Raw genomic sequence first — 25,523 nt, forward strand, 5'->3', positions numbered from 1 at the left:
TTGTGTAGCTGTATCTTCAGGTTCCATGTAGGTAGCAGCATTTACAATTCATTACATTGCTGTGTATAGCCTTTGAGGTTTTGGACATAGCTGAAGAAAGCCTTTTGGTTATCCTAGGCCTGGGTTGCTGTTTTTCCCTCAAGTTTGGCTTTTGTTGCTGAGTTGCTTGTTTAGGCTTACGAAGGAGCAAAACCTTGCGTGTAGAGCCTCTCTTATTTTTTGCCATGAGCTACTTCTTTTTGTTTTACAACTTATATTGGAATTCCACCAGGATGGCTAGTTTTTTGTGCCAGCCCTGCAGTTATTTAGAGTAAGTGCAGCAGTTTCTATACAGTTGTTGACAATGGTTATACAGGGTTTATGTAAATGTTTCTGCATAGGCAGCAGTAATCCCAGGCTTATTGATGGCTTGACATTTTAAGGGTGTCCCACAGTAGTAGAAGTTTGCCTTGGAGTAATTCTTAAAAGTTGTAGGATTTCCAAGTGCCCCTTGTTTCTCATTTACAAAAGATGAGACAGCTTTATGGTCTTACTTGACTACTGAGGACGTTACAGTGGGTGGGTGCAGTATTCTGTCATATTTGTGAGAACCTGGTCAAGGATATTTGAGCCTTTAGTGTGTGTGTGAACTAGCTGGTCCAGGGTGCTGGCATTTACAAAGTCCAGGATTCCCTGAGGCTATACAGTAAAATCAGTCTTAACAGGCACCATAAGCTTGAGAGCTGCTTTGCGATTTTTGATTGGCTCGTATACTGGCATACAAGCCATTCAGAAATTATAAAGCAGAGGCTTTTCTGTTCAGCGAGGAACAGCACGCTGTTCCACATTGAACAGAAGAGGCTCCGCTTTACAATTTTTGATTGGCTCGTATACCAGCATACAAGCTAATTAAATTTGCTGGTTAAGAAGACTCTACTGTATATTGTAGGGGTGTGTAGGATTCGTAGTTTATAGTGGGGTAGTTGAAGTCTCTCATAAATGTGGTGTTAGGTTAGATGTGGAGTGTGTCGAGTGGTTTTAAGTGTTGTGGTTTTCCTGGGTTATTGAGGAGGGCCTATAGCTTGCAAGGATATAGTATGGAACCTTATTGATGGTGATTTGGACATGGAGAAGCTCATGTCCAGCATGCTGATGGATTAAACTTAAAATGTGTTTAGTTTTAATGTATATATAGACACTGCCACCTTTTTCTCCCTTCCTATGCAATAGCTGGCCTAAATGTGTGGAAAGCATTGCAGCTCTGCCCTGCTGGGGTGTTCTCTGTGACTTTAAATAGAAGGCTTTGCAATGAAACCTTCAAATTCAATGGGATCAGGCCTCACAACCCATGACATCAGAATAAGAATGTCCAGGACATGCTTAAAGCTTCGGATGGACCCTCACAATCTTTCCATGGGGACACCATTTAAAATTCCTCATCCAACCACCACTGTGACTTCGGATGTGTCCATCCTTGGATGGTGGGGAAAGTTACTCAGGATGATCAAGGGAACATGGACATTTCCAGAGGCCTAACTGCACCATTTCTGGACTTGCTTCCTCAGGGTGCATTATTCCTGCTGTGAGAATATGGCAAGTATGGTGCATAAGCAAGCAGGAACACATTCATATTGTATGTGCAGAAGGGCTGTGAGAGTATGGGAACAGACCATTGTCTTCCAACCGCTGTCTCTTAGCAGTACATATACAGGGGTCATCCAATGTGATAGCAAACAGGTTGAGAAGACAAATACTGCTGCCACTGGAGTGGTCTGTCGTCAAGGATATAGCTCTCAACTTGTGCTGGAAATGCAGAAGGTCCTGCTATGATCTCTTTGTCTTCCAATACCAAATGCCAACATCTTTTCAATATTGTTCCTCAACCAGGATAGCCACCAAGAGAGATGCAGTCTTCCGTGATTCACTCTGGATCTCCTGTATGCCTTCTCCCAGTCCCACTGTTAATCAGTTTCCTTCAGAAATCCAAAGTGTGCAAAGCACTGGTTATACTCATTGCCCTGATGTTCTTCGTGTTTCACTGTTGCTGTCATCACATTTGGGTTATCTGCCTCCTGGTAGCCCTCAGCCGGCCTGAATACCAGAGTCTTCGGATTTCTGTGTTGGATGCTGTCAACTCTTCCATGACATCGGGTCGTCAGGGGTATAAAACATGGAGCTAATGCCACTACATCAGTCTTTCTTGCCGTGCGGTGCCTGAAGCAGAAGCAGTTCGCAAGGGTTAGTCGGCCGACTCCTGAAATTTTTGTTTTCGAGTTTCAGACCCGAAGTCTTCAAAAAAGATAAGTACCCCGTTGGGGATCCTTTTTCTTGCTCCAACTGATGTCAGTAAAAGTTAACAATTGTCTTACCTGTGGAAAGCAAATACCTCATAGAGATTTTCATTCGTACTGCATCCCCTGTTTAGGCCAAGACCACGACATCCTTCGCTGTCGGTTTTGTGCCTTGTTCAACCCCCAGACTATTCGTCGTCAGGGTATTTTTGCAGCCAATTACTTTCATACTCTGTCTCAGTACTCCGAAATGGCTTCGTTAAGCCATCCGACTACTGATCTTCCGAAAAAACATAGGGATAAAGACAGAGACAGGCCGCATAGGTCCAAAACTGCCGACGACGCTTCTGTTAAGCTAGTCGCCAGTCTGCCGTTACTCAGTGAGGCGCTTTCACAGCCCCTGATACCCGCTACTTCAGGTTCGCAGGCCTCTACTGAGACCCATTTGGAGTCCGGTATGCGGCGAGATGCTTCTTTGACTATGGAACCTGCGGATGTCTCTACCTTGGATGGGTCCGGAGCCGCTGTGCAGGCACCAGCTTCTAAGGGTGTATTCAGGCCTATAGACATTCATTTTAAACAGATGCCATAGTTTCCGTCCAGAAGTTCTGAATCCCTCAGGCCTAAAACTCGCACTACGCCTAGAAAACTGACAACCAAACCGCGAGCTCAGGCCCATATGCCTCAAAAACAAATGCTTAGAATGGCGGAAGACCTTATTACCTTTATTAGGGGAAGCCAGCCTTCCCCCTCTTAAGAGACCTAGAACTGAATTTCTTTCTGATTCTTCTTATCAGGAATCTGATATTTCTGCTCCTTCTGATTACCAGGATTTGCCCTTATCTGCTTATGAGGATTCTGATGCAGAGGATTCCATTCCCTCTGCTTCCCCTCCAGAAGAATTTTCTTTCGGTGAAACATTGCATACTGTTAGGGAGCATTTCCGCTGGTAAATCCAGGACTACTCTGAGTCCAAAATGAGACTTAAGGAATTCTTACTCCTGCCTCAACACAGCCCTTTAGCTATCCCTCCTGTTCTGGACATTGTAAATGATGCTTTCTTGGAATCTAGCCTTACCCCAGGCACTTTACCTCCAGCTCCCAGAAAACCTGACCGGTGCTACAGAGTACCTGACTCTCACAAGTTCCTCTTCAAGAATCCTTCTGCGGATCCAGAGACCATTTCCCAAGGACCAAAAGGCATTAAGGCTACTGCTGCCAAAAGTCCTACCCCTTCTGATAGGGATTCTAGAGCCTTAGACAAATGGGGTAAGAAGGTATACACTTCTGCTACTTTGGCCATTGAGGCTTTAAACTGCCAGTTTGATATGTTCACGTATCAGCAGCATATTAGGGGACTACTTAAACAGAAAATGATGTTGATTCTTGACTGTGCTGAACACAAAGAATTGCAAGATTTAATGCATTCTGCAGAACAAGTTGGTAAACATCCTTTGCAATGTGGTTTTGACGCTTTAGAAGCATCTTGCAGGGCTGCTGTCACTGGGTCTGTTCTTAGAAGGCATGCTTGGCTTAAGGAACAAAACTTGCCAGATCATGTTAAAGCTAAATTACTGGATGCTCCCTTAAACCAAGACCGCCTTTTTGGCAACAGAGCAGAAGTAGTCCTCAAAAGGATGGAGGAAAAAGCTAAATCTATGCAAACGGTTGAAGATTTCCTACAAGTACAGCCTCCCAGATTCAGTAGGCATTGGCCTGCAAAGAACTGGTCCTTTCCAGTCTCTTCCAGGTCTTCAGTCCAAACCCAGGAACAGCAGACCACCTAGGTTACAGTCTCAGGCTACGCGCAGACCTAAGCAGTGGGGGGACTCCCACTTCCAAAGCAGGGAGTAGTAAGCTAACCCCCTACGGAAAAATGGCACAATGACTTAACCTTAACCCTTCCAAGCCCTGCTCAACTACCTGCTCCCTTAGGAGGAAAGCTCGCCCTACATGCAAAAAAACTGGGAACTCGTTACCCAGGACAAATGGGTTTTGAACAGTTTCCCAAGTATGCAGATTCCACTTCCACACACTACCAACCCCAAATGGTTGGCCAGACCTACCCCCAAATCAATAGGCGGAGACCCAACCGCAGATTATCTCTCTCTCCTCAGTATCAGGGCTATTCATCCTGTCCCAGCAGAACAAAGGGGACAAGGTTTTTATTTGACTTTTTCTGTTACCCAGAAAAGACAACTCCTGGCGTCTTATCCTGGACCTCTCTTTTCTCAACACTTTTCTGGTAGTTCCAAAATTCAAAATGCTAACTCTTCAACAGCTTCTTCCTATGCTAGCCAAGGATGCCTGGCTGACAACCTTAGACTTAAAGGAAGCTTACCTGCACATCCCAATAAGGGAATCTTGCAGGAAATACCTATGTTTCAGGGCAGGCTCCATGCACTATCTGTTATCTGCACTTCCCTTTGGCTTATCTACTGCGCCCAGGGTATTCACAAAGTGTCTAGCTCCAGCCATTGCATTTTGCAGGCAGAGAAATATTCAAATGTACCCATACTTGGACGATTGCCTGATTCAGGCAGAAAGCCAGGACTTGCTATTACAGCACCTGGCATTCATAAAGAATCTTCTAACCTCACTGGGGTACACCATCAATGAAAAGAAATCTCACCTAGTACCCTACCAACAGATTGTATTCTTGGGAGCAAGCTTGAACACAGCTTCCCAGATGGCATTCTTCACTCCAGAGAAACAAGTTTATTTGACAGCCAATTCAAAACTATTGGCCACAAAACCCCTGCTATCTGCAAGGAAAATACTGCAAGCCCTGGGGTTCATGGCCTGTTGCATTCTACTAATTCCATATGCTAGACTGCATATGAGGAAACTCCAGTGGTATCTAAAAAGCCTATTGTGTCAACATTCTCAGGACCTGGAAACAATGATTTCTATCATTCCTTGTATGAAGACAGAGTTCCTTTTGTGGGCAGAGGCCTGCTACCCCACAACAAGGGACTCCCTTTCACTCTACCCCCTGCCGCACAAACCCTAACAACAGACTCATCAGACTATGCATGGGAGACTCACATGGCAGGGCAGTCCATTCAGGGCAAATGGAACCCAAGACAGATGCACCTGCATATCAATCAAAGAGAAATGTAAGCTGTACAGAATGCTCTGACAGCCTTCAAAGACTGCATTCTTCCAGGACAACTATTGGTAAAGACAGACAACACCACAGTTATGCAGTACATAAACAAGCAGGGGGAACCCACTCGTGCCCTCTCTGCAGGCTAGCCATGGCTCTGTGGAACACAGCCTTGAGCTACCAAGTACACCTACAAGCTCAATTCCTGCCAGGCAAACTAAATTCACTGGCAGACCACTTAAGAAGAAATCTCATGGACCCACACAAATGGAAACTAGAACCCAAAATATTCAACCTCTTGAGGAACAAATGGGGGACTCCAGAGGTAGACCTGTTTGCCTCCCCTCAGAACTACCAATTGGACAAATTCTGTGCAAGAACTCCCCACAGTCAAGCTTGGAAAGTGGATGCCCTGTCCTTTACCTGGGAAAGCCTCTCGGTTTATGCCTTTTCCCCCTCTTCCTCTTCTCTCGAAGGTTCTACTAAAGATCAAACAGGACAAGCCAAGGACAATCAGACTGGTCACGCCAGCACTAGTACCCCCTGTTGCGCAGTATGACACTGCTGCAACCATGGCACCAGCCTCAGACCCCTTCCCTGCTGTCCCAGCAGGCAGGCCAGATTCTGCACCCTCAGCTTCATACCCTGAACCTTGAACCTTGCAGTCTGGCTAATTCCTTGAGCTCTCCTCTAGCATCCGTCAGTAAGCAAGTGCTGGATGTCATTCTGGAGGCAAGGAGGCCTAGTACTAGAAAATCCTATGCTGAAAAGTGGAAAAGATACTGTTCCTGGAGCCAGGCTCTGGGGATGGGCACAACGGTGCCCAGTGTACCTCATATTCTACAGTACTTAACGGAAATGCTCCACAAGGGCCTATCCTTCTCGTCAAGTTAAAATTCATGCCTCTGCCTTTTCAGCACATTATAATACTGATCCACCACTCTTCTCTCACCCACTGCTAAAACAATTCCTTAGAGGGGCCAAAAATTTAAGACCCCCTAGGAGAGCTCCCACTGCAGCCTGGGACCTTAACTTTGTGTCATGGCAGTGGAACCCTTCATTATCTTCCATGCGGACAGGGTTTCCCTCAGGGATTAGTACTGACTTTATGCCCAAGGTGGTGTCTAGTGTGGCCCTAAACCAGTCCATTCATTTGGCTATTTTTTTCCCTAATCCACAAGACAAATGGGAACGAATACTGCACTTTCTGGACGTGCACAAACACCTTAGATTTTATTTGGACAGGACTAAGCCTCTCAGAAAATCTGAACAGCTGCTAGGTGGCTTTGCTGCAGTGGCAGAGAGGAAGGCCATTTCAAAGCAAACCATTTCAAAATGGATAGCCCACTGCATTCATTCCTGCTACAAGCACCATGGAAAACCTACCCCACAGGGGATAAGATCACATTCCACCAGGGCTGTGTCTACCTCTGCGGCTTTCCTCAGAGGAGTCCCTACCAGGGACATCCTAGAAGCTGCTACCTGGAGCTCTGTACATACCTTCACCAAGCATTACCACATGCCTATCTTCTAAACCCAGAGCTGGATTTGCCACTGCGGTCTTGCAGGGCTTAATAGCTGGCCCTAATGTTCTTTAACTTCCTCCTCCCTTCCTTAGCTTTGGAAATCAACCCAAATGTGATGACTGCAACAGTGAAACACGAAGAACATAGTACAGTTGTGTACACTTACCATAAATGTAGATGTTCGAGTGTATTCAGTGTTGCAGTCCTGGTTACCCTCCCTCCAGCCCCCTGACTTCTCTTGGCTCTTCCTTTCCTTCTTGTTTGGTATATTTATTTTTTCTGGTGTATTTGCTTTTTGATTGGGGTGCACCATTCCATATAATTGCTTCCTATTGTGGGGGCACCTGACATTTGGGGCAGGAAAAACTGAAGTAATGGCGTCGGCTGCATGTTTTATACCCCTGACGACCTGACGTCATGGAAGAGGAGACAGCATCCGATGCAGAAATCCGAAGATTTTGGTATTCAGGCCGGCTGGGGGCTACCTGCAGGCAGATAACCCAAATGTGATGACTGCAACAGTGAATACACTCGAACATCTACATTTATGGTAAGTGTACACAACTGTACTTTATGGCCCTGCCAGATATGGATGTTCTTCGTGTTTCACTGTTGCAGTCATTACATTTGGGTTATCTACTTGCAGGTAGCAGTCAGTCAGCCTGATTAACAAAGTCTTGGGTCCTGCGTCAGTTGCTGTCCCTTCTTCCATGACCTCAGGTCATCAGGGATATAAAACATGCAGCCGACGCCATTACATCAGTCTTTTTTGCCGTGCGGTGCCCGAAGCAGTTTGCAAGTGCCAATTGGCCGACTCCTGAAATTTTCGTTTTCGAGTTTCAGAACCGAAGTCTTCAATTAAAGCTAAGTACCCCATTGGGGAAACTTTTCTTGCTCCTTATTGATGTCAGTAAAAGTTAATAATTGCATTACTTGTGGAAAGCAAATACCTCAAAGATTTTCATTTGTACTGTATTCCTTGCCTGGGCCCTGACCGTGACGTACCTTGCTGTCAGTTTTGTGCTTTATTTAATCAGCGTACTATCCGTCGTCTGTATTTTTCGCCTCTAAATATTTCAGTTCTTTGTTTAATTATCCAGAAATGTCGTCTGTTAGCCATCCGACTACTGGGATTCTGAAAAAATGCAAAGATAAAGACAGAGACAGGCCGCCGAGGTCCAAAACTGCCGATGACGCTTCTCCTAATCCAGTCGCCAGTTCACCGATACTCAGTGAGGCACTTTCGCAGCCCCTGATGCCCGCTACTTCTGATTCGCAGGCCTCTGCTGAGACCCATTCTGAGTCCGGTATGCCGCGAGATGCTTCAGCTATGGAACCCGCGGATGTCTCTACCTTGGATGGGTCTGGAGCCACTGTGCAGGCACCGGCTTCTGAGGATGTATTCAGGCCTATGGACTTGCATATTAAACCGACGCCTCCTTCTTTACTTGGGCCTAAATCTCGATCCATGCCTAAAAAACAGACGCCCAGGCCACATGCTCAGGCTTCTATGCCTAAAAAACAAATAAGAATGGCTGAAGATCTAATAACTCTTATCAGGGGTAGCCAACCCCCCCCCCCCCTTCTAAGAGGCCTAAAACTGAAGTTGATTATGAATCTTCTGATCAGGATTCTGTTTTTTCTGATTCTTCTGATGATCTGGATTTGCCTTTATCTACTTATAAAGATTCTGATGCAGAGGACTCCATTCTCTCTGCTTCCCCTCCTGAGGATTTTTCTTTTGGGAAAACCTTGCATACTCGTAAGGGAGCATTTCCACTGGGAAAGCCAGGATTTTTCTGATTCAAAAAAGAGGCTTAGGGATTTCCTTCTCCTACCTCAGCATAGGCCTTCAGCTATTCCTCCTCCTGTACTAGACATTGTTGATGATGCTTTTTTGGAATCGTTTGGCCCCTGATTCCCTGCCTCCTGCTCCTAGAAAACCTGACAGATACTACAGGGTCTCTGAGTCCCACAAGTTCCTTTTTAAAAATCCTATTGCAGATCCAGCAACTATTTCACAGGGGCCCAAGGGCATTAAAGCTTCTACTGTTAAAATCCTACCCCTTCTGATGGAGACTCCAGGGTGCTGGATAGATGGGGTAAGAAGGTTTACACTTATGCAGCCTTTGCCATTAGGGCTTTAAACTGCCAGTTTCATATGTTAAAGTATCAGCGACATGTTATTGGACTGCTTAAACAGAAAATGATGTTGATTCCTGACTGTGCGGAAAATAAAGAATTACAGGATTTAATGCATTCTGCTGAACAAGTTGGAAAATATACTTTGCAATGTGGTTTTGATTCATTAGAGGCCTCTTGCAGGGCTGCTGTTACTGGGTCTGTGCTCAGAAGGCATGCTTGGCTTAAGGAGCAATCTTTGCCTGATCATGTTAAAGCTAAATTGTTGGATGCTCCTTTAAATCAGGACCGCCTGTTTGGCAACAAGGCTGAGGAAGTTCTTAAAAAGATGGAAGATAAAGCTAAATCTATGCAAATTGTTAAATATTTTTTACAAGTTCAGCCTCCAAGATTTAGTAGGCACTAGCCCTCTAAGAATTGGTCCTTTCCAGCCCCTTCTAGGTCTTCTCAAGCCAAACCCAGACACAGCAAAACCCCCAGGTTTCAGTCCCAGGGGGGGGACACAGAACTAAGCAGTGGCGGGCCTCCACTTCCAAATCTGGGAATAATAAGACCCCCCCCCTCCCCATGGTAAACTGTCTCAATGACTTCCTTTTAAATTTTCCAAGCACTTATCAACTGACTGCCCCTTTGGGGGGAAAGATTGCTCTTCATGCAAAGAATTGGGAACTCATTACCCAGGACAAATGGGTTTTAAATATAGTGTCCCAGGGATACAGATTTCACTTCCACATGTTGCCAACACCAAGCGGGTGGCCGGACGTACCCCCAAATCAGTAGGCAGAGACCCAAAAACAAGTACTTTCTCTCTCTCTCTTAAGCATGGTGACTATTCAACTGGTACCGGAAGAGGAAAAGGGACAAGGTTTCTACTCAAGACTTTTCCTGGTACCCAGAAAAGACAATTCATGTCGTCCTATCCTGGACCTGTCTACTCTAAAAACTTTTATTTATTTATTTTTTTTTTTTTGAGATTCCAAAATTCAAGATGCTGACTCTTCACCAATTACTTCCTATCAGTTCTCTGCACTGCCCTTTGGCTTATCTACTACACCCAGGTTATTCACAAAGTGCCTAGCTCCAGTTATTGCATTTTGCAAGCAAAGAAATATTCATATATACCCATACCTGGACGATTGTCTAATTCAAGCAGAAAGCCAGGACATACTTTTGAATCATCTGGCCTTTGTACAAAGGGTTCTAACTTGTCCGGGGTACACCATAAACGAAAAGAAATCACACCTGGTACCCTGTCAACAAATTATTTTCCTGGGAGCAAGCTTGAATACAACTTCCCAGATGGCTTACCTCACGCCAGAGAAACAAATCCATTTGACAACCTACTTCAGACAAGTGGCCACAAAAACCCTGCTATCTGCAAGACAAGTACTGCAGGGCTTGGGGTTCATGGCCTGCATACTTCTAATTCCATATGCAAGACTGCATATGAGGAAACTACAGTGGTATCTAAAAAGCCTATGCTGTCAACATTGTCACGACCTAGAAACAATGATTCCTATCATACCTTGCCTACACCTAGAGTTCCTTTGGTGGGCAGAGGCCTGCCACCAAAACAAGGGACTACCTTTCACACCACCCCCTGCCGCCCAAACCGTAACAACAGACGCATCAGACTATGCATGAGGGGGTTCACCTGGCAGGGAAGTGCATTCAGGGCAAATGGAACCCAAGTCAAATGCACCTGCATATCAATCAAAAAGAAATGTTAGCTGTACAGAATGCTTTGACAGCCTTCATGGACCACATTTTTCCAGGACAACTAATGGTAAAGACGGACAACACCACTGTTATGTGGTACATAAACAAGCAGGGGGGTACACATTCTTACCCCCTCTGCAGACTAGCCATGGCATTGTGGAACACAGCCTTGAGCTACCAAGTGCACCTACAAGCTCAGTTCCTGCCAGGAAAATTAAATACACTGGCAGACAGACTAAGCAGAAACCTCATGGAGCCACACGAGTGGAAACTGGAACCAAGGATTTTCAACATATTGACAAGCAAATGGGGGAGCCCAGATATAGACCTGTTTGCCTCTCCCCAGAACTACCAATTAGACTAATTTTGCACAAGGACTCCCCACAAACAAGCCTGGAAAGTGGATGCTCTGTCCTTCAGCTGAAAAAACCTATCAGTGTATGCCTTCCCTCCTCTGCCCTCCTAAGTACTACTAAAAATCAAACGGGACAAACCAAGGATGATTTTGATTGCTCCAGACTGGCCGCGCCAGCACTGCTACCCCCTCCTGCGCAGTGTGTCACGGTTATCTCCATGGCACCTGCCTCGGACTCCTTCCCTGATGTCTCAGCAGGAGAACCAGATTCTGCATCTTTAACTTCTAACACTGAACCTTGCAGCCTGGCTAATTACTTAATCTCTACTTTACCATCCTTCAGCAAACCTATGATGGATATCATTTTAGAGACAAGGAGGCCTAGTACTAGAATATCTTATGCTGAAAAATGGAAAAGATTCTGTGCCTGGAATCAGTCTCAAGGGATGAGCACAGCAGCGCCCAGTTTACCTCAGATTTTACTATACTTAACTGAGATGCTTCACAAGGGCCTGTCTTCCTCCATTAAAATTCACTGCTCAGCCATTTCAGCTCATTATAACACATAACCTCCCCTCTTCTCTCATCCACTGCTCAAGCAGTTCCTCAGGGGGGCCAAAAATTTGAGACCACCCAGGAGAGCTCCAACCCCAGCCTGGGACCTTAACTTTGTCTTGGAGAAACTCACTCTACCAACTTTCGAGCCAGCTGCTACTGCAGACATAAAATTTCTTTCTTGGAAAACAGCTTTCCTTTTAGCAATCACTTCAGCTAGAAGGGTATCTGAATTACAGGCCATTATTGCAGTGGAGCCTTTCATCATCTTTCATGCGGACAGGGTGTCCCTCAGAACCAATCCATCCTTCATGCCCAAGGTGGTATCCAGTGTGGCTCTTAATCAGTCCATTAATTTGCCAACCTTCTTTCCTAATCCACAGAATAAAGGGAAACGGATACTGCATTCCTTAGATGTGCACAGATAACTTAGATTCTACTTGGACAGGACTAAACCTCAAAGGAAATCTGAACAACTGCTGGTGGCATTTGCTGCAGGGGCAGAAGGGAAGGCTATTTCAAAGCAAACCATTTCTAAATGGATAAGCCATTGCATTCATTTCTGCTATAAGCACCATGGAAAACCTATCCCCCAGAGGATATGACCTCACTCCACCAGGGCTGCATCTACCTCTACAGCCCTTCTCAGAGGCGTCACTACCAGGGACATCCTAGAAGCTGCTACCTGGAGTTCTGTACATACTTTCACCAAGCATTATCATTTGCCAATTTTCTCTAAATCCAGAGCTGGCTTTGCCACTGCATTCTTGCAGGGCCTTATAGTTGGCCCTAATACTATCTAAATTCCTCCTCCCAACCATAGCTTTGGAAATCTACCCAAATGTAATGACTGCAACAGTGAAACACGAAGAACATAGTACAGTTGTGTCCACTTACCATAAATATAGATGTTCGAGTGTATTCACTGTTGCAGTCCTGGTTACCCTCCCTCCAGCCCCCTAACTTCTTTTGGCTATACCTGTACTTTCCTTTACTATACTTAAAAGCCTTTTTGGTGTATTAGCTTTTTTGTTGGAGGTATATCTTTGTACGTTTATATTTAATTGCTTCCCATTAGGGGGCACCAGACGTCTGGGGCAAGAAAAACTGATGTAATGGCGTCGGCTGCATGTTTTATACCCCTGACGACCCGACGTCATGGAAAAATGGACAGCAACCGACACAGGACCCAAGACTTTGTTAATCAGGCCGACTGAGGGCTACCTGCAAGCAGATAACCCAAATGTAATGACTGCAGCAGTGAATATACTCGAACATCTACATTTATGGTAAGTGTACACAACTGTACTTTTCCCTTGCTGGGGAATCACCCGGAGACCCCTTTTTTCTCTCTTTTCGCACATCACAGATCTGCTGATGCACCCTTCTTGTCAGCCTCACCCAGACACGCCCTCCCTTCAGCTTGACCACATAACATCTCCAGTTGCAATAATGGCCAGGAACCATTCATTCCCTTCAGCAGTTGTTGAGTTAGCAAAAACCATCATCAAGAAAGATTTACAGAGGTAAATGGAAAGTTTTCCTTTTGGGCACAGGAAAAAACAAAATACAGCTACCAACAGCTTCTCTGGCATCGGTCCTTACATTTTCGACAACTCTTTAACAATAGGGCTAGGTACTCTTCTGTTAAGGTTTATTTGGCAAATGTATCTTCCTTTCATGAAGGTTTTCATTCCACATCATAAGCTTCATGCAAGACCTCTAAGCTTTTTCTCAAAGGCATTTTCCTGTCTAGACCAGCCTTGTCCAAACCTGTCCGTATCATGACATTCAAGTTTATTTTGGAGATATTAAATGAAACACCATTGAAGATATTAAATGAAACACCATTTGAACCAGCCCATCCTATTCCTCTCAAGTTTTTGTCATAGAAGACTGTTTTTCTTGTAACCATAATTTTGGCAAGAAGAGCTTCTGAGTTGCTTGCCCTGTCTTTCCAGTATCCATAATTTCATCTTTCATTCAGATAGTCACCATTAGAGCTAATCCATCCTTTATGTCCAAGGCAGCAACACTAGCTAATTTTAATTTGAATGTATATTTACCAGTTTTCTTTCTCTGATATTCCAACCAAGGGGAATACCTGCTTCATTGTTTGGGTGTTCATATACAACTCCATTTTTCCTCAGCAAAACTAAGGCATTTAGAAAGAACAGCTGTTTATGTCCTGTTCTCCACCCAAGAAGGTACAAAAGATTGACAAGATAACATTGTCCAGGTGGGTGTCAGATTGTATTCTACACTGCTGCACTTCAGCTGGTAGATCTTTGGCCTCAAGACCAGAAGCACACTCCAAGCTCAGGTCACATCTAATGCCTTCTTTTGCGATTTATTACTTGAAGAGATTACAGAGGCTGCTACTTGGGCATCTTTGCACACCTTTGCCAGACATTGTTGTGTGAACAGTTTATCTAGGGATCAGGCTTCCTTAGGAGCAAACAGTCCCAGATGCATGCTGGATTAGTCCACTGGGGACCTGTCCATTGGCTTTCAGTGTCTGGATAGGATCAGAAAAACACGCAAGTTATTTACCTACCAGAATGTTAGATTTATCTAGTCTCTAGACAGTGGAACAATCCCCCCTTCCCAAACATTAACATTTTCTGAGGGACCTGTAGAGAAGCTGTTTTTTGGTTCTTGCTGTATGTTTAGTGGTGATTCAATACCTATTATGATGGTAGACTTGTTCCATCTCGAGAGCTCAGGCAGCACCAGGGATTAATGGGCTGCAGAGGAGCTCAAGCTCGTGAGGAGTTTGTTGCAGGGCAAAGTAAGTGCTAAAGGTGAACAGTTATTGGTTTCCAGTGTCTGGACAGAGGCCAGGTCTAAGGTTTTGGTTAGTACATGACTTACATTTTTATCTCATACTTTTGCCTTTATTTGACCCCTCTGCCCCCTCACGTCCCTCCCTTTCCTTTCCTACATTCGCATCTTGCAGTGACTTTTTCGTAGGAATGGCGGCCTGTGTCTAGTAATTTCTGTTTTTTTGGCAGGAGGTAGTAGAAACTACATATGTTTTAAGGAGTTTATCTGGTTTGTCAGTGTTGCATACTGCGTAGTGTTTGAGTTACATATAATGCATAAATGGATACAACAGTGAGTTGAATGCTTGATGTCCTTCATGGATGCATCTGCAGTCATAACAACTGGTTACGTCACGCTGGTCAGGCAGCCCTTGGTCCGGATGTTCAAAGTCGAGGGTCGACTTACGTACGATGTCGCACTTCGGCCGGCCTCTCATCTGTTGCGCTTGGTATAAAGGCAGAAGCGCTTCCATTTTTCCTCAGTCTTTCTTGCAGCGTGGCGCCCGAAGCAGAAGCTGTTACTACTTGCGGTCGACTAGAAGGAGAATTACTACTTCCGATTACTAATCCTGAAGACACTCCAAAGCTAAGTACCCGTTGGGAACTAAAGGATACCTCAGCCCGATGTCAGAAAAAGTCAACCTTATTTTTAACTTGTACGAAGCTGATATTAAAGATTTCCACCAGCCCACGGCCTTGTTTAGGCTATTGAACCGGCAGTAGCAGCCTGTTCAGCCTGCCTCATTCAACCCGTGATTGATTCTTCGAACAGTTTTTTTATTATTTTTCGCGTAACGGTATGCCGGATGATCCTCCGACCACCCAGATTGTTAAAAGCATAAAAGAAAAAGACTTTTCACCTAAACCATGGGTACCAAAAAACCATGGTTAAGCAAACCCGGTGGTGTCACCGGTAATCGGCGAAACCAAACAGCTGATCAAAGCAATCTACTACTACTGACCGCTACAGCCCTTCGGGTCGCCTCACTTTCAAAAAGTCCGGGACCGCTTCGCTGCAGTGACTTATCAGACACCATCCCTTTGGATGTCTCACCCCAAAGCGTGGTGCCTCTAGCCTCCTGCAGCCATGTCAGTTAAAACTTTGCCAGGGCTTGCCAAATCTACTAAATCAGGCTGGGTTTCTCGTTCACAAATGCTACTCTGGGCAGAGGATTTAATATCCCAGATTGAGGATCTCAATCTCACCCAAGACCTCCCTGTCTCCAGACCAGAAAGAGAGACCTAGAGTAGCAGAGCCCCAGTCTCTCTGATGATCCCTTGGGAGGACTCTGATATTAGGACCCAGCCAGAGGCTCATTTCTCCAATTATGAAGACTCAATGCTGAAAGAATCCATTCCAGCTGCTTCTCCTGCCAGATTCTCCTTTGGAAACCTTACATGCCATCGCGAGAACAATTCCAATGGCAGGAACAGGTTTCTCAGGTTAGAAGAAAAGACTTGGAGGCTTTTTCTTTTTCTACCTAACCAACAACCTTTGGCTATGCACCTCTGTCCTGTCTCTCTGTTGTGGCACTGCACCTCCATCTGCCGCTTCCAGCACTCACCCCACTTGCAGACCCACCTCCATAGCCCAGGGGCCTAAGGCATGACCCTCATTCTTTTATACAAACCCTCTTCTGTTAAAAGGGCCATACGGGTCTTTAGACACTATAGGTAAAAAACATATACACCAAAGGTTTACACCACTTACTAGAAGTTCCCAAATTGTTAAAATCACATGGCCTTGATGATCTAATATTAAAAATATATTAACTAAATGTTAGCCTCTGAAGACTCTGCAAATAGAAATATATAATAAATAATGGTATGGTAAATACAACAGGTTAATAACCATTCGAAATAATGTGGCTATGATACTGGAGGCTTCATTTCAGATCCAATGCATGACTGGCGATAAGATAAGAAGACATGCATGGCTGAAGGAACAGTCTTACGGATCAAAGAAAATATATTAGAACTGAATGCACCTATACTGGAGGTTAGTTTGTTTGGTACACCTGCCAGCAATTATTGAAGAAAATGGGTTCAAAAATCTCTGTACAAGGGTACTGAGATTGCAAAAAGGGGTCCCCCAAGGAGTTTATAAGGAACTGGCCTGCCAAAAATACTCCTTTCCTGACTCAAACAAGTCCCCAGGGGCAGGGAATAAGAGCGATGACAAGCAAAAATCCAGAGAGGTGGACACAAGAGGCGACGGGACTAAAAATAGCACAGAGAGGCACGACTAACTCACACTGGCACTACCGTAAGCAGCTAGTGACTTGACCAGAACTCACAGCAGCAGGGAACAAATAGCAGCACCAACCTTAGGAAGAATCAACAGTAAATAGAAAACCAAGGGCACTATATGCGTAACTATAGACCATTCTCAAAACCGACCACCGAGGATTACGGTTCCACAAAAGAACTTTGCACCACCTGCAAAGCAATCACCAAACTCAAATTTCACTGGAAGCTCTACGGCAGAGAATAATGAGAAGCAAAGAGCCAATATGGGCACTAGTTCAATAACAAACCAGGCAAAGTTCTCCTCAGTTCAAGAAGTTCAAGAGCTGGATCAAATCATTCTTACCGACCTGTCCATGCTAACCCTAACCATCATTAATCCAAAGAAAAAAATGCTGTCCAGCAGCAACTTCTTCCCATGCTGGGCAAGGCTGGCTTTGGCTGTCAACTTCAGATCTCAATACCACTAACGCGCTAAATACATACATCAATTTGCAAATTCCAACCTCTGCCCAGGACAGGGATCTACACTATCAATTCTGGTGCCCTCTTTGGCTTATCTATAGCCCAAGTGCATTCAAATGCCAATCTACAGCGGGTCATACCTAGGCTGGGAATTGCGAATATCCACTTATGCATACCTGTCTGCTGCTCTCACAACAAGGACAAATAAAGACAACATCTTTACAAAGGGTGCAATACTTGCTACAAGCACTGAAATACATAGTCACAATACACAGTCAAAACTGAACATAAAATCCCAAACAAGGACATTCTTAGGCGCGGGTGAAACAGAAACAACAAGCATCATTCCACACAGAAAGAAAACAAAACCAGAACTCTTTACCACTTGAAAAAAACAAAACGCTCTTGGGCTTCAGCAAGACAAGTTCAGCAGGCCTTGGGACATCCTGCATCCTGCATAATCAACCTTCCATGCCAGATACATGTTGAATGGCACAGTGGTACACAAAATAACAGGTCCCACAGGCACATACCTAAATGAAATTCCTCTAATCAGCATACCTAAAACAGGGGTATGGTGGCGAGCTGGGCTCAGTCATGCCAGTCAAATCAGGCACACCCATTCCCACAGCCATCAAACCTAAGCAACAGATACAACAGGCGGCTCAGAAAGGCTCTGGGGGGCCAACATACTGGAGGAATGCCCTCATAGGGATTGTGGAAGAAGGACCATCACCATTTGCATCAACACTGGCAGGAAATGCTGGCAGCTAAAAGCGCAGATATGAAATTCAGAGCATTCCTCACCACAGGCAATTTGATGATAATGACAACAGGGACCACAGTCAATATGTGGTACATCAACAAACAGGAGGCACTCATTCCCATACCCCCCAGCACAGAATGACTACTGGGAATGGTGGAAGGAGGCTCATATTCCTTTTATCAGTTACAAGAGCAATTGATAGGAGAACAAAGAATACTCTAGCAGACATGTTAAGCAGAACCACCTAGCTAAACCACGGCACTTAGACACTATCTCCAAATCTTCAGGAATGCTCAAAGAATATTCTGCCCCACAAAGGACACTAATGCTTCAAATTCAATCACAGGACATTCCATTCACACAAGGATGGACTACCCACTCCCATGGAAAGTGGATCCGCTCTCCTTCAGCTGGGAGATTCTGACAGCATGTGCATTCCCACCTCTTCCTTGATACACAAGACATTACTAAAAATCAGGAGGCTGATCACTCCAACCTAGCTCAAACTGGACAATTACACACTGGTGCCACCAGGTGCTGAGGAGCATGTGGCTAATACCCTGATGACCAATACCCCTAATTGCATCCACAACAGAAACAACTACGGCATCATGCATCCAAAACCAAAACCCAACATCACACCCAAGCAACATCCGCAGCAACTAATCCAAGAGCTTTCCCAAAGGGTGCAGATAATGAGAGAGAAACCCGCAGAAGAAAAGACTTGAAGACAATGCAGAAAGGTTTGAAATTTTTGTCATTTAAGAAAAGATGTGGGTCCAAGATGTATTATATATAGGAAAGAGAACATTCTAGATATTTGGCAGAGCTTCTAGTCACCATCTTCGCTCTTGTCTTCCGTATTTCAGCATGCATCAGCATACATCCAATCCCCTTTCTTTGTCCCACCTGTCTTTTACAGAATTATTTCGGGCAAAATACCAGAAAAGAAAACAATACAACCTTGTTAAAAGGAAACACAGGGAAAAAACAGGATTTAACCTTGAAAACCAAAAGTTGCAGCTTTCGCACCTTTGAACCAGCAACACTGCTACTTCTGAACCTAATACCAAGAAAACTGCTTTCCTACTGGCAATAACCTCAACTGAGAAGGGTAATCTTCCACTTCAAGGCCCAATAGCAGTACAACCATTCCCTAATTCCATTTATAACTAATCCATCCACCAGGATTGAGTGTATTTATACCAGGTGGTAAACCTACCTACCTCCTACCCAATCCCTACCTACCTTCCCCCAAACCCACCTGCATACCTTGGATGTATACACCAACAACTATGTACGCCGGAACAACTAAACAAAAGTGTACCTGGACAGAACAAAGAAGTAACAGGAAAACTCAAAAAAGGTTTGAAAATCAACAGGATTGAAGAAAAGCAATCTCCAAGGAAACAATCTCCAATGGATGAAATTGCCCATTCTTCTGTGCTCAATTCCATAAAATTCATTCCCGCAAGAACCGCAAAGCCTCATTCTACAAGTTAACAGCCACTACCGCCAAGACCATTGGCAACAAGGACATTATTGAGCAGCTGCGGACCTCCCGTGCAGTTATTTGCCTCCGTGCTGTATTTACTCTCCCGAGTAGATCCTGCTAGGATCCTACTGCAAGTACTGCAATTCTCCCTCCCTCCCCTAGTTGGCTATGGTTCCCCCTCCCAGTAGTTGGCTGTTATTCTGCGGTTGTTGCTGAGATGCAGAGTTGAGTAGTACATATACATGGTACAGAGACATACCTACCTTAAGTGTAGATGTCCGAACTGGATAGCCAGGATTACCAGGCTCTCCTGTGGTCCTCGCCCTCTCTAAGGGTATTTACCCTCTAGCTTAATGCTTCTTATTTGTGTGTATTGTCTTATATACATGTTATTGTTTGTGTCATTGCATCTTTTTTTCAACTTTAAGTATCTTTTTTAAACATTGGCATTTACCCAATTGCTTCCAAGAGGGCAACTGGCATCTGGGGCAAGAAACACCGAGGATGATGCCTTTAGATGAAGATCAAGACCCCGAACCATGTACGCTGCGAAAAGTCAAGCGACATCGCCGGAGCGGACCGGACTCGAACTGCCGCCTTGATGCTGCTGACAGGACAAGAACAACCAGTTATTATGATGCCGCAGATGCTATCTGTTCTACATTTATGGTAGGTACAAAACTGTACTTTCTATGAGGTGTTCTTCGTGTTTCACTGTTGCAGTCATCACATTTGGGTTATCTCTGCCAGGGTAGCCCTTGGCTGGCCTAAATACAAGAGATTTAGTATTTCTGCGTCCGTTGCGGTCACTTGAGGACTGACGTCAGGTCGTCAGTAGTATAAAGTAAGGTAGCTGATGCCATTACATCAGTCTTTCTTGCTCCGGAGCCTGAAGCAGAATCAGTTCACACGAGTGCCATTCGGCCACTACCTGAGTTTTCGTCTGTCGAACAAACATAAAGACAGAGATAGACCGCGCAAGTCCAAACTCACTGACAATGCTTCCGTTAAGCTAGTCATCAGTTCTCTGGTCCTCAGTGAGGCACTTTAGCAGCCCCTGATGCCCCCTTCTGTTGTCTCGGAAGCGGCCTACAAATCCCTTTTGGAGTCCGGTGTGCCGCAAAACTCTTCTTCGACTAAGGATCCTGCGATCGTTTCAACCTTGGATGGGTCCAGAGCCGCTGAGCAGGCAGGCACCAGCTTCCGAGGAATTCCTTCGCACTACCGAATCTCGACACAAACTGACGTCTTTTTTCACTACTACCATTATTTCTAAAACTACCGAGTTTCTTAGGCCCCGGGTACGAACCACACCCAAGAAACCGACGACCCACTCGCAGGCACCTGCTTGCCTCAGTCTCAAATGCTTAAAATGGTGGAAGACCTTATCATGCTGATCAGGGGAAGCCTAGCTACCCTCTCCAAAAGGAAAAGAGATCTGTCTCCTGTAGTTTTGTCTGAACAAGAGTCAGTTGAATCTGATGCATCTGAATATGAAGACATGCAACCCCTCTCCACTTATGAGGATTCCATCCCTTCAGCCTCTCCCACAGAGGATTTTTCATTTGGGGAAACCCTGCATACTTTAAGGGAGCATTTCCAATGGGAGAGTCAGGACAACCCCCAGTCTAAAAAGAGACTCAGAAAATTCCTAGATCTTCCACAACACAGACCTTTGGCCATTCCCCCAGTCCTAGATGTTTTCCTCAAATCCAGCTTGACTCCTGACACCCTTCGTCCTGCTCCCAAAAAAACAGACAGGTAGTATAGAGTCCCTGACTCTCACAAATATCTTTTTAAAAATCCTACAGCTGACCCTGAGGTCATTTCTCAAGGGCCAAAAGGAATTAAAGCAACCTCTACTAAGAATCCCCCCCCCCAGACAGGGATTCCCGAGCATTGGACAGATGGGGTAAGAAAGTATATACACCTCAGCTACTCTTGCTATCGGGGCACTAAATTGTCAGTTCCATATGCTGAAATTTCAGCAACATACCTTGAAACTCCTTAAACAAAAATTGTCTTCCTTTCCTGCTTGGGTAGAATCTAAAGATTTACAATAGTTAATGCATTCTGCAAGTCCACTAAACACACCTTGCACTGTGGTTTTGATGCCCTAGAAGCTTTCTCCTGTGCAGCAGTCACTGGATATGTCATTAGAAGGCATGCATGGCTTAAGGAACAGCTCTGCCAGATCACGTCAAATCTAAATTGTTGGATGCCCCCTTGCACTATTAACTTGTTTGGTACTAAGGCAGAAGAGGTGTTAAAAAGGTGGAAGAAAAAGCTAAATCTATGCAAACAGTTGAGGATTTCTTGCAGGTGCAACCCCCTAGGTTCAGCAGGCATTGCCCCTCCAAACACTGGTCCTTTCCTGCTCCCAGTAAACCAGCCCAGCCTAAGCTTCGTAGAAGCAGACCCCCCAACAGCAGCCTCAGAGAATGCAGAGATCTAAGCAGTGGACTACCTCCCCTTCAAAACCAGGGAGTTCTATGCCACCCCCTTATGGTAAAAACTCAGTGACTTATCTCCTCCACCCCCCACCCCACCCACCTTCACTATAACCTAGGAGGATATGTTCTCCTTTAACTCAAGCACCTCGGCCACCATTACCAAGGACCACTGGGTTCTGAACATTGTGTCTCAGGGATACAGATTTTCCTTCCACACCCTTCCAACCCCAAAAGGGTTCCCAGATCTACCACCAAATCATTGGGCAGAGGCTCAAAAGAAAATCCTTTCCCTGCTCTCTATGAGGGCAGTAGAGCACGTTCCTGCAGAACAGATAGGCCAAGGTTTCTACTCCAGACTTTTTCTATTGCCCAGGAAAGAGGGCACCTGGTGCCCCATCCTTGCTCTATCCATTCTTAACAGCTTCCTGATGATCCCAAAATTCAAAATGCTCACCCACCAGCAGCTGCAACCCATGGTCTCCAAGGATGCTTGTTAGCCACCCTAGATCTAAAAGAGGCCTACCTCCACATTCCTATCAGGCAATCATGCAGGAAATATCTCCGCTTCAGGGTGGGATCTCAACACTTACACTTCTCTGTGCTTCCCTTTGGCTTATCTACTGCTCCCACAGTTTTCACAAAATGTCTGGCTCCGGCCATTGCCTTTTGCAAACACATATTCAGATTTACCCATACTTAGACGACTGCCTTATTCAGGCAGACAGCCAGGAGAAGATGCTCAAGCACCTGACCTTTGTAAAGACCCTATTAACCTCCCTAGGGTACACAATCAACAAAAAGAAATTCAAACAGGTGCCCACCCAAAGGATAATCTTCCTGGGAGCAAGTCTGGACACAGTTTCCCAGATGGCATACCTTACTCCAGAGAAACAAATTTTCCTGACAGCCTACTTCTCTCAACTAGCCACCAGGCCCCGGCTAACTGCAAGCTCTGGGGTTCATTTCATCTTGCATACTACTCATGCCATATGCCAGAATGCATATGAAGACACTTCAATGGTACCTAAAGAGCCTTTGGTGCCAATACTGTTAAGACCTGGAAACTCTTCTACCTATAATTCCTTGCCTCAGAAAATATTTTCTTTGATGGGCAACAGCATGCTCCCAGAACAAGGGAATGCCTTTCTCCCCCCCCCCCCCCCCACCACCACCACCCAGACCCTCACCACAGATGCATCAGACTACGCTTGGGGTGCACACTTGGACGGCAGGTGCATTCAGGGCCAATGGAGCCCACAGCAAATCCCTCTGCACATCAGTCAAAAAGAGATGATGGCTGTGCAGCATGCCTTGATAGCTTTCATGCCCCTTCTCTCTTCAGGGGCTCTCCTGATCAAAACAGACACCATCACTGAGATGTGGTACATCAACAAGCAGGGAGAGACTCACTCCCACCCTCTTTGCAGGCTGGCCTTGACCCTTTGGCACACAGCCTCTGCCATGCAACTACACCTGTTAGCACAATTCCTACCAGGCTCTCTCAACTCTGGAACCACACGTGGCAACTCAACAGAAGTACCTTCACCCTAATAACTCAGAAATGGGGAACCCTGAAGGTCGACCGCTTTGCCTCCCAGAGCGGCCATCAGCTCAGCAAATTCTGCACCAGGGAGCATCACTGCATGGCTTGGAAAGTGGATTCCCTGTCCTTCTCCCGGTATAATCTATTGGTCTATGCCTTTCCTCCCGTACCTCTCATCCCCAGGACAGTGCTCAAAATAAGGGAGGAAAAACTAAGGACCATTCTCATAGCTCCAGACTGGCCCCGACAGCACTGGTACTCTTTGCTGCACAGCCTGTCCTCTGTACACCCATGGCATCTTCCTCAGATTCCAAACCTCTTGACCCAGAAGGAAGGAAAGTTCTTGCACCCCCTATTACAGACACTCAATTTGGCAGCATGGCTTATTCTCTTAACACCAAACCAATCTGCCAACCTCAGTAAACAGGTTTGGGATGTTATCCTTGAGGCCAGACATCCTAGCACCATAAAGTCCTATGCTGATAAATGGAAAAGGTTCTGCACCTGCATCTATTCTAAGGGAGCCAATATGGCACAGCCCTCCCTCCTTCTCATCTTGGATTACTTAGCTGACCTACTAGACAGTGGCCTCTTTTTCTCCTCTATAAAAATTCATGCCTCTGCTATTTCTGCTCATTTTTCCACTGAGCAGCCCTTTTTCTCACACCCTTTGATCAAACGGTTCCTAAGAGGGGCTAGTAAGTTGAGGTCAACCAGAAGGGCACCAACACCAGCTTGGGACCTTAACTTTGTATTGGATAAGCTCACCCTGTCCCCTTTCGAACCAGCTTCTTCTGCAGAGGTAACATTTATCTCCTGGAAGACAGCATTCCTTCTGGCCATCACTTCACCCAGAACAGTCTCTGAGCTGCAAGCACTCATGGCTGTGGAACCCTTCATCATTTTTCATGCAGACAGGGTATCCCTCGGAACTAACCTATTCTTCATGCCCAAGGTGGTGTCCAGTGTGGTTCTTAACCAATCCATTCATTTGCCCACCTTTTTTCCTAATCCCCAGAACAAGGGGGGAAGGATTCTTCTCTCTCTATATGTGCACAGACAGCTCAGATTCCATTTAGACAGGACTGAATCCTTCAGAAAGTCTGATTAATTGCTGGTTAGCTTTGCTACAGGGGCAGAAGGCAAAGCCATCTCCAAACAAATCATTTCCAAATGGATAGCACACTGCATCCATTTCTGCTACAAACAGCATGGAAAGCCTCCCCCCCCCCAAGGGGGTCAGGACACACTCCACCAGAGCAGCCTCCACCTCTGCAGCTTTCCTCAGAGGAGTCCCCACCAGGGACATCCTGGAGGCTGCAATCTGGACATCTGTTCACACTTTTACCAAGCATTACCACCTGCCTCTCTTCTCCAAATCCAGGGCAGGGTTTGCCTCTGCAGTCTTACAGGGCATCCTAGCCAGCCCCTAGTTTCATTGACTGCCTCCACCCTTTTCCTCAGCTTTGGGAATCAACCCAAATGTGATGACTGCAACAGTGAAACACGAAGAACATAGTACAGTTGTGTACACTTACCATAAATGTAGATGTTCGAGTGTATTCACTGTTGCAGTCCTGGTCCCCCCTTCCATCCCCCTTTCTTCTCTTTCTCCTTTTATTACCATTCTAACTTGTTGCTCTCCTTTACTTTCAAGGGACTTATTGGTATTTATTTTCCACTGGTGAGGTTCCTTCCACCAGACCCTGACCTCCTACTTGGGGGGCTCCAGACAGGTTAGGGCAAGAAAACTGATGTAATGGCGTCGGCTGCCTTACTTTGTACTACTGACAACCTGACGTCAGTTCTCAAGCAACAGCAACCGACGCAGAAATACCGAGTTTGGGGTATTCAGGCCGGCCGAGGGCTACCCTGGCAGGAGTAACCCAAATGTGGTGACTGCAATAGTGAATACATTCTAACATCCACATTTATGGTAAGTGCACACAACTGCACTTTCTGCTTTATAAATAATTTCTCTGTTTGACATGTCTGACTTAAGTCACTTCACTCTTTATTTTATTGCCTTTGCAGCAGATGAGGTAGATAGAAA

General features: G+C 45.4%; 1 protein-coding gene across 1 annotated transcript in view; it reads left to right on the forward strand.

Annotated features, from left to right (window-relative positions):
- MRPL45 (mitochondrial ribosomal protein L45) overlaps positions 1 to 25,523 on the forward strand; it is a 435,766-nt gene that overhangs the window by 256,707 nt on the left and 153,536 nt on the right. The gene's annotated exons all lie outside the window — the stretch shown is intronic.

This window comes from Protopterus annectens, chromosome 13.part0 (assembly GCF_019279795.1).
Source record: "Protopterus annectens isolate FY-2018-M chromosome 13.part0, PAN1.0, whole genome shotgun sequence".
NCBI classification, from domain to species: Eukaryota; Metazoa; Chordata; order Ceratodontiformes; family Protopteridae; genus Protopterus; species Protopterus annectens.